The following is a 9,027-nucleotide window of genomic DNA, read 5'->3' as shown; positions in this document are numbered from 1 at the left end:
AGCAGGCATCTTATCCAGGCTGCTCATTCTATTTCAGAGGGAGAACCATATACATGTAGAGACCAGACAAAGGCAGGATGAGGCCAGCCTTCTATCACATTGGAGAACAAAACAAAGTAACGAGCCCCAGGGAAGGCCCAACTTGTACTGGGCAGGGCTAGGGGAACTTTGGGGAGGTTGGCTTGAGCTGGTCCTTACAGGAATAGGTCTTATGATTTGGAGCCTCAATTTTCCTAAATGGCTGACCCAGACTCAACAATTTCTGATCAATAGGTTGACAGAGAGCCAAGAATTGATACATGCCAAGCAACTTTCCTTGGAGCTCTTTAATGTCTTGGGGAATGTCAAAGAATACCAGGATGATTCTCTGTAAGAATGACAAAGTGTCTCTCAGGATAGGCTGTTGAAGTACTTCTTTTTAGTCATGTCCTGTAGGTTATATGGGTAATTGCTGCCAAGAGGGATACTCTCCTGGTCATATATCAAGGCCTCAGTTATGTTGTACTCAAACACACATGATTAGGGATTCAAGATGTTAAGCAGTTTGGACCTGCCTTACATCAGATATTAGCTGAGAATGTCCTCCATTTCTTCTTGTTTGGGCCAGCTTTTGCATTTCAGTGTCAGGGTAATGGCATTAGGAAGTGTGGTATATGTCTATGGTGGCATATGTCGTTATTGTCTATGATGGTGGGAAACAGGGACATAGTTGAATTCAGCTTAAAGATATCTTTCTTGATCTGTCAGGGATTCACTGTGTTTCTAGAAGTGTTTGTCCTCAGACTTATGTTTTAGATTAAGCATAGTTTTTCCTGGCACTGTGTCCTCATATATGCCAGTTTACTTGCATTTATCTACCTACAGAATTTGCTCAAAAGGCAATATCCCAACCCTCCATGACCCCTGATGAGGAGGAGAGAATGAAGTGTCTAGAGAACCTAAAAATTGCTCTCCACAAGATGTAAAATGAGAGAGAAGAAATCCAGAAAATTCTTTCTTTTTAACCCAGAATGGAGTTAAACAACAGGTAGTCACAATGCAAGTTCTTTGTTGACTGTCTTGAGATGTCTCTTAAGGCTATATTTCCTCACATCATGGTAGTCTACAACTCCAGGGTGTACTCATGGTGAAAATCATTTTCCTGATTGCACTTAAACACAGAATGTTAAGTTATATATATATATATATATATATATATATATATATATAAATCCATTTATTTGTTTACATTGCAAATGTCATCCCCCAAACTTGTCTTTTTTCCTTGAATCCCCCAAGTCATTCTGATCCTCTTTTTATATAAATGGAATCAGGAAGCAGAGAGTGGTGTGCCTCTGATTTTCTTGAAATATATCATCAGTTACAATTATAGAACAAAGATAATGAATTCCAGCATCCTTGGAGAGACAAATGGGTGTTATTATTATTAGTGATGGTCGTTTGTTTTTGTTCTTGATAATGCTAATTTATTGCTGAGGCCTCATCAATATATTTGATAGCTTCTTTTTATAGGGGACATAGGGGGAAATTTTGTTTAGGTTTTTGAATTATTTCTTTTTTCATCTTTATTGCATATTTTATTTAACTACATTTTAAATATTATGCCCCTCCCCCATTTCACCTCAATAAGTCCCCTATCTTATCCCTCTAACCCCTGCCTCCATGAGGGTCTCCCCAACCATCCCACCCACTTTCTCCCAACTCTTGATGTTTGTTTGCATGCATTACTGCCAGAGGCCAGCAGAGTTCGGTGGATTGCCCATGCAACTGAAATGACAGAGGATTATAAATTGCCCTTTAGGTTGTCTGGGAATTAAGTACATTTTTAATAAAATACATTTTATTAGATATGTTATTTATTTATTTACATTTCAAATGTTATCCCCTTTCCAAGTTTCCCATTCATAAAACCCCTATCCCATATTCCCTCCCCATTCTTCCATGAGGGTGTTCCCCATCCAACCAGCCACCCCTTCCCAAATCCCTGCCCTACATCCCCCTAGATTGTGGGGTCCAGTCCTGGTAGGATCAAAGGCTTCACCTCTTATTGGTGCTAAACAAGGACATCCTCTGCTACATATGCCCCTGAGTCATGGGTCTGCCATGTGTACTCTTTGAATGGTGGTTTATTCCCTGGGAGCTCTGGATGGTTGGTGTTTTGTCCTTATTGTGATGAGAACCCCTTCATCTCCTTCAGTCCTTTCTCTAACTCCTCCCATGTTTGGTTGATCGGAGTACCACCGAGTTCCATTTTAGGATACTGTGGTAGGTCTGGAGTGCTTCACACAAAGTCCATATTGTTTTTTCAAACATTGAATACTTGTTCTCTGGCCAAGGGAAGCATTTGCAATAACATCCAATAGATTTAATTCAAGGCTGCCTAACCAAATTTTCCAACTTCCATATTCTTCCATAAATAGGATATCTATTATTACTTATCATCTATATTAATATAGATTAAATTATGATACTTCTCTATATATTCTAATATGGTCTTTACTGCCTCTTCCTGGGATGGTCCCTAGGTGAAGTCAGATGCCTTTTTCACTATGTTATATAGTGACTTGAGCAACAACTGTAAACAAGGTATGTGTTTTCTCCAATATCCAAATAGGCCTATGAGATGTTGTGTTTTTGTTTTATTTTGTGGTCTTTTAAGTTTTTATTATTTTATTAATCACTTGAGGTGGTAGGATGGTCCTTTGGTGGAACAGTGTACCCCAAGGAAATGTACTTCCTCTGCTGGTCCCTGTAGCTTATCCTTATTGATGGTCTATCCTTCATTTCTTAAGTGTCCTATTAAATCAGATACTGTTTTCTGTAGAATCTGTAGAATCTGTTTCTCATTTGATATTTATTAGTTAGAAATCATCTATATACAAAAAGATGGTGACTTCCTATGGTCTCTGAAATGAAATTAATGCCCATCTTAATGCATTATGTGCTATGATTGGACCGTTTTTATATCCTTGTGGGACCCTGGTAAATTGGTATTGTTTTCCTTCTCATGAAAATGTAGCTATTTCCCTATAATTAGGGTGTAAAGGAATGCCAAAGAACATGTCTGTTAAATCTCTAGTGGCTACCCATTTAGGTGCCACTTGTCTTATTCTTAGGAGTATGTCTTCTATATCTGGCAATTATTCTGGCATTTGTTCTGTAAGTTTGTTTTTGTAGTCTACTGTGAATCTCCATTGGTCATTTGATTTCTTAACTGTTCAAATGGAACGATTATCGTTGAAGCTCTATTCTGGTTCTATGATGTTTTCTTTCAGTAAAGTTTCTATCATCTCTTTTACTTCCTCCATTCCCCTTTTATGGGGTACTGTTTTGTGAAGGAGGGTAGTATTTTGGGAAATTCTATCTATGGGATTTTAACTGTGGCTAATAGTACTCTTGGTATTCTTTTATAATTTAAAGATACATATAATTTAAAGATAAATATAATTTATAATTATAAGATGGGGCATCTTAATGGCCCCATCCAGATGCACAACTAGTAGTGAAACTGGGTTTCAGATGTTGCAACCCTGATATCTGAAGGGTTTGGATGTGGGATGGCCTCATGGACTGTTCCTGAATGGACACCTGTTCCATGGCCTTGCACCTGTGTTTTGTCCTTGGTTGTTGTAACTTAGGTTTGGGGGTTCTTGGCCACTGGGCCCCCTCTGCCCTAAACATGGTCTTCTAGTAGCTTGTTCAAAGAGGCATCTGGTGGTATTAAATGATCTGCTTGGTCCTGGCCTAAGAGGGAGGTGGGTATTTGTTTTTTCAAGTGATCTAGTACTTTTAAGTCTTCTTATTCCATCCACCTTTCTACCCTTCTCTGAGTCTAACTCTCCATGCTTTTAAGAGGTCTATGGTGTGTGCCAGGGTCTTACAATGGTCCAGCTAGCATCATCCTGAGATGTTGTGGAGCTCCTTTTACCAGGATTTTCCTAAATTGGGGCAACATTGGTGCTGCTTGTGGGATACGAACCTGGTTATAGATATAATAAAGTACTCCTATTTTTCTTGCTAGTTGAATTGCTTCCTTCAAAGTATTTCTTTTAACTGATGCCTCAAATTGAGTTAAATCTAAAGAGGGGAATGCATGTCTTCAAGCTGTAGTTATCCAATTAAGCAGTGGGTGCATATCTCCTTGGGAGCTTTCCAATATGTGTTCTAGAGTTTCAAACATAATGGGATTTTCCACGATGTTCCTAATTTTGCACATTGCCTTATCTGATAATAGTATGGCATCTTTTCCCTTCTCACACAGTTTTACTATATAGGTTGCATTCTTCATGCCATTTTGGGCATAATCTTTCCTTTGCTCATTTAATTCCTGTGGGCTGTAGTCTCTAACTTCAAGTATTGTATCTGTTGTATAGGCCTGCCAGGCTCCCCATATGGTTTGTAGAATAAGGAGGTTATTACAGATAATGAGGGAACCAGTCCTTTTTCATCCAATTTCAGGGCATTTTTTGAAAGGGTTAGAGTCCTTCAGTTTCTTGGTATTATTCATGGCTAACCTTTTGCCCATAAGTCTGTCTTTGTATGAATCGACTATAGTCTTTATAAGTTTACTGAGTACTTCCTTTTGTGCTGCTCTCTCCGTTATACATTCCACCTGTTGTGTAGATGTTAGTGGGATGTGAATTTTAACCTTCTTGAACTTAGTTTTATTTTTTAACTATGCGGTTAGTATCCTGCCAAGTCCTTTCCACCGAGTCAGAGTTCTCTGCATTCTCTATTTTTGCCTTTTTAAACCCTTGATGAGCCCTTTAATTCCACTCATTAGGTCAATTTACTAGCAGTGTTGTACAGAGCCTTTACTGACTTTTTTTTCAAATACAAAATAAAATTACTTTTGGGTGGACTTTTTAATACTTGTTGAATAATTTATCCTCTTATCTCACTAGTCTTTTCTGTAACCACTCTCTCATCTGGCAAGGGTGGATTCTACACTTGCCATTCTGACTTGTTCTTTCCAAGATTTAGGTCAAGTTTGGCTTCCTGGTGTTATTCAGCCATGGGTGGTGGGCTCCAGCCCTCCACTTCTCTAGGTCTCGACCTTAGAGGTTCAAAAAACTTGGTCTATTGGTGTGCCAGTGACCTGCTCTTCCCCAGAGTTAGGTCAAGGTTGGCTTCCTGGAGTCCCTTCAACTTGAGTAATTTGAAACTCAAAAGACTCAAGAGAGTACACAATGAGCGAAAGGTCTCAGTAGTAACTAGGAGAATATCCAAATTTTACCACCCAGAATATAATAGTCCACGGTTTGCAGTATGGCTAACCGGACTCCAGTTTCGTTCTTTAGTTTAGGTCCTAGGATCTCTCAAGATGGAACCTGCCAACTATATGAACTGTGGTGAACAGGGGCAAGAAGGAAGCCTCAGACTTGGAAGTAATAGAATGTGGTTCTTTATTTGCCCAGCAGATGGGGAAATAGGAACGCAGTCACACAATACCCATTCCTCACTAACCTACTGTCTGACCCATAGTACTGTCTGCTTCTCTGGTAAGTTCCACAACCTACTTGTCCTTCTGCTTGCTGGAACTTGATCCATTGAGTGGATTTCTCTCGATCGGCAGCAGGCATCTGGGTTGGTGGACTCAATGACTGTGAAAATGAGTGTGACTCCAGGAGAGAGTGTGTTGTGGTGGCCAGACCTGGGTTTTTAAGCTACTTTTGGCCAATACTCTTTGGAGCATATACATTATTCCCTCCAGGCATATTCTTATAGGGCTAACACCAGGCAGTCCCTTATACAGGGTGTTTCTTAAGTATTACATTTTATTTTTCATTGTATTCCTCCCACTAGGGCTTATCCTTATCTATCAGGCTCACACACACAAAGCAGTCCCCTATTCAGGGTGTTTCTTAAGTGTTTGATTTTATTTTTCATTGTATTCCTTACTATCTGTCTCGGACAGGTGGTGGCAGAGCCTCTCAGGGGATATCAATATCAGGCTATTTTCTGCAAACATATCTTGGTATCAGGAACAAGTGATAGGATTAGGTGTCTGTGGATGAATTGATTCTCATGGTGCAGCAGTCTCTGGATGGCCTTTTCTTCAGCCTCTGCTCCTTTTTTGTCTTTGTATTTTCTTTAGACAGGGACAATTCTAGGTTAAAAATTTTGAGATGGGTGGTCAGCCTCATCCCTCCACTGGGGGCAGTCTCTTCAGGTTTTGTGAGCTGTAGCAGCTCGGTCCACTTTCAGTTTATGCATAAGCCATCAGTCCATTATAGTAGAGTTTGGGATAGCAGCCATGAAGCTTATTTTTCTAAGTGTATTCACTTGCTGAGGGTCTCTGTATTTCTTGCCGTCTACTCTAGGAAGAAGTGTCTCTGTTTATTGTGAAGAAGTCATTTGACCTATGATTATGATAGAGTTATTGTTAGGACTCAGTGCTACTTTCGGAAGTGGAAATTCAGTGTTCTTTGGAAAGTCAGTTATCTTTGATAGGGTTTTGCTGAGGGAAACACATGAATGAATGGTTTCATACATGGACACGGGTGAAAACCTAAGGAAGTGTAGCTGAGGAGTGTTTTCTTGAAGAGAACACAGGTGAAAGAGGAAGGCAGACTTATGAAGCAACATATTGCTGAAGCAGAACCAAAAGAAAGAACGTTCTGCTAAGTAGGTCACCCTGGTGATCGATTAGTTCCTTGAGAATTTTGAAGGCAATTGTTCCTAAGATTGCAGTCCAAATGGCAACAGGAAAACTACCACACCAGTCCAGACCAGTCCAGACTGATCCAGACCGATCCAGACCAGACTGGACTGGACCAGACCGGATGGGACCGGACCGGGCCAGCACTTCGCAAAAACATAGATCAATGCAGTAAGGGCTAGAATATTTCAGGGATGAGGGAAAAGCTACCTAGGGAACTGAGGCAGTGCCAGGATAGAAACATGGGTGTAGCCTAGTTAGAGGCAGAATTGACATTAAGTTCTGAAATAAATCCTGAGCTGCATGCATGGCCAAATTTGGAGCCTTCTGGACACTCATGAAGAGCCATGGAAGGGGCACTTGGGAAAGGATGACATGAACACCCGCTAGTCAAATCTGTCTTGTAGAAGCTGTAGATGTGGAATGTGGGGACCAAGCAGACAAAAGCTATAGTATAAAACATCAGGTGACTGGGACTTCTCCCTGGAGAGATCCGCAAGAATTTTCTGAGTAAACACTCTGTTTAAGAAGTGTCACATCGGCAGTAGGGCTGGGATCCTCTCCCATCCCCTCTATGTGCCAAAGATATCTTCCTGCTTGATGGCCTTTACTAGCCAGTAGTCAATGCATATAAGTTTAAACTGTAACCTTGCTGATATAATTTGTACCCCTAAAAGGTATAAAAAGTGTGTGCCCTTGTTCTTGTGAGTCACCTCTGCCCTGATTGCAGAATGACCCCAATGCACTGGATCAGTAGACCTCTTGTTTATTACATCGATCTCCTTCACTGTGTCTCTGTGAGTGGGACATCCCGAACGTAGGACTTGGAGGATTTTTCTCAAGTCTTACAGTGAGGAACATATCTCCATTCACTATGATAGAAGATTAAGTGCAGAGCACTGTGCCTGACATTTTTCTGACAATGTATAGTTGGAAACAATGGTGATATTGTCGAATGGTCCCATGTTTGAGAAGTGGTACATTGACCAGTGGCTACAGATGACCCGTTAGTAAATAAATATCTTAATTCCACTGTTGTGTTAAGTATAATATGTTTTTGCCTGATGAGTTACCAACCTGTTAAATTAAAATACTTAAGTTATGTGGTCTTATTTATTTGTAATAACAGGATTAGATATTTATTTTGGCTTATGGATAATATTTTAAAAATTATTGAGCCATTATTGCTAGGAGCAAAAGGAGTTTGGGAACCCCAGTTAGTAGGATAATCACGGTACTAGAATTAAGCATGTTGGATGATATTCAGACTTTTCATTTCATCGTTTATTTAGATGTTTAAGCTCTCACACTAGGTTTTTACAAGCTGGTGAGCCCTGACAACCTATTTCTCCCACAGAATTATAACCACACATTCCTAGACTGTAAAAATATATGGTAGAAGTAACATTAATACATACCACCATTTTACCAAGTGCATAATAAAACAAATGATCAAGTATCCAATTATTCTAACTGCTTATGAAATACCTCTGCTCAGTTAAATAGCAGATCCCAGTTTTTCTTCTTTACAACAGATTGGAAAGAGAAGGGAAATACCATAATTAAAATGAATTGTAAAACTTCTGATCGGTATGGAAAATACAAGAAGTCCAGAAATTTTGATTAAGAATTGGCTAGCTGCAACAATGTAGCTACATTAAGAATTATCTCTACATCTTAAAAATATTTACTCAATTAAAGAGCATACTCTACATGTTATGCACAAGACAAAGGCAACATATTACTAAAGGTATTTAATATCCTCCTCTCCTTTCTTTTTCAGGCCCTCCCTGTTATGTTGCACCTATGAGACTTACTGTCTGGAGACATTTTTGAAGATATGTGCCTCTGTAACAAAGTTGATTTTTCAAACGGAGGTTTCCCAAACAGCACAAAATAAGACAGAGACATTGAATAATCACTGCACGACTTAGTTTAAAAAATAGAATGATGACAAAGCAAACCTGATGTATTCTGGTGTAAATGTAGGAGATATAAATAGATAACAAGAGAAGCCCTGCGGTGTTTGAGACGACTGAAGAAATACACAATGGAAGGTCAAGAGAGTTCTTAGTTCTTGGAGTTTTGATTCTGTATGACACTAAAATTATACAAGTATTGCACTGGGCATTTTGGCACCCAATCCTTCTAAATTCCTTGTAGACTAATAATATTATGGCAGAAGTGTACATTTAATGACATTTCTCAATTGGTACAAATAATGGGCACATTTTAGTTGCTGACAAGCAAAAATCTTTTGATAAGTATCCAAACATGTTGATCATAGCCCAAATGTAAAGGTTGCAATTCTGTCGAGCTAGTGGCCTGGTAGAACTCTTTTGCAATATTCCCGTGGAGCTTGAGTT

The 9,027-nt window shown here is 39.4% G+C and overlaps 1 long non-coding RNA gene across 1 annotated transcript; it reads left to right on the top strand.

The window, feature by feature from the left end:
• Positions 1-2,523: 2,523 nt before the first annotated feature.
• Positions 2,524-8,789, top strand: LOC134481981 (uncharacterized). Its single transcript, XR_010057938.1, has 2 exons — positions 2,524-2,586; positions 8,445-8,789. It is a non-coding gene; the product is annotated as an uncharacterized LOC134481981 (long non-coding RNA).
• Positions 8,790-9,027: the final 238 nt, after the last annotated feature.

This window comes from Rattus norvegicus, chromosome 15 (genome assembly GCF_036323735.1).
Source record: "Rattus norvegicus strain BN/NHsdMcwi chromosome 15, GRCr8, whole genome shotgun sequence".
Taxonomy (NCBI): domain Eukaryota; kingdom Metazoa; phylum Chordata; class Mammalia; order Rodentia; family Muridae; genus Rattus; species Rattus norvegicus.
This window is presented reverse-complemented; position numbering and strand designations above follow the sequence as displayed.